Below are 1,418 nucleotides of genomic sequence, written 5' to 3' on the forward strand. Positions count from 1 at the left end.
AGTGGCAATCTCTATAGATGCTCAACAAACCAAGTGCATTTATTCAATGTACAGAATAAAAATGCTTTAATTTCTATGTGAAATCATGGAATTCAAGAAGTTCTTGATGATGAGTATATCTGTTTTCTAAAAACTTTTGTGAAGGATTTATCATGACTGTGATATTCCTGTTGTGAGAAGGAGTCGGAAACTCTCTCATGAAAGACCGACTGATTAGTAATCATCTGCAATGTATCCAGGACGGAAAAAAAAAAAAAACATGACGACACATCACATATTAAAAATCTGATATAAAAGCCACAGCTATTGCTACTGGCATCTGGAGTTTCCACACTCTGCATCCTCTCCACCAACATCCCTTGACATGCCATAGGAGAAGACCTTCAAGCAGCATGGAACCTTCCAACAAGGAGTAGATGTTTGACTTACCCTAGATCAACACCTCATTAAAACCCCAGTGATGATAGAACAATACTAGGGTAAGAAGCAGCTTCCTGTACTCGATAAAACCAAGTTCCTTGTAACAGAGCATGTCAATGTGAGTGAAATCATCAAGATACTTATGAGGCACTTACAGTTCGACATAAATCAAGCCCTCGTCCTGTTAGCCAATGACCACAGCACGGTGAGTGCGTACACATCAATTTCTGAAGTGTGTGAAAGCAAGACGGATGAAGATGGATTCCTGTGGATGGTATATGTTTCTCGGGAGATGTATGTGAAGAAGTTGTCACTGTAAGACTAGAAAATACATTGGTGCTAGATGTAGATTTTTTTATAGTAAAACCTTACCAACAGGGGGGATAGGAATTTTATTAGTTCATCTTGTTACAAAACATCAAAACAGTAGTGTTCCTACCTAGGAGTCTAAACTTGTTTTGTTCTTTAAGTAGAATAACTAAGCTCCAAATGAGCATATTAACCTTTGAAAAACTATATTACTTAGCCTAGAATGTCTTGTTTCCAAATTTATAAGCTGAAAAATAAAATGCTTTGCATTCTTTTTAACAGTCCTGTATAGACAGCCTCTACATTTCAAGTTTTTCATGATTCTAGGAATTTATACTACTATTTTAGACATCCTGGGAAAACAAATTTTTCTTTGAATAATGAAAACAAACCATCTAGAATTCATATATTCAACATTTGTGAATGCATGTGTATAGATATAGCAATAGAAATAGCTGTTGAGCCCAGACTTATGAAAGTTCATATTTTCTCTAGGGAAGTTCCAAAAATAACACATACCTCCGGCTTATTGGTCTCTGACAGAGTGATGCTATATAGCTTTGTCTGTGTGAACAGAAATTAAATGGATGTGTCTATCACACTGTCAGAGTTTCTGAGAACTGCTCTAAAGCAAATTTGTTATATTTTAATGAGACATGGAAAAGATCCAGTTATAAGATAATAAAGCT

The 1,418-nt window shown here is 35.6% G+C and overlaps 1 pseudogene; it reads left to right on the forward strand.

The window, feature by feature from the left end:
- The first annotated feature begins 364 nt into the window (after positions 1-364).
- Positions 365-739, forward strand: LOC103110098 (microtubule-associated proteins 1A/1B light chain 3B-like; annotated as a pseudogene).
- The last annotated feature ends 679 nt before the right edge of the window (positions 740-1,418 follow it).

The sequence above is a fragment of the Erinaceus europaeus genome, chromosome 16, assembly GCF_950295315.1.
Source record: "Erinaceus europaeus chromosome 16, mEriEur2.1, whole genome shotgun sequence".
Taxonomy (NCBI): domain Eukaryota; kingdom Metazoa; phylum Chordata; class Mammalia; order Eulipotyphla; family Erinaceidae; genus Erinaceus; species Erinaceus europaeus.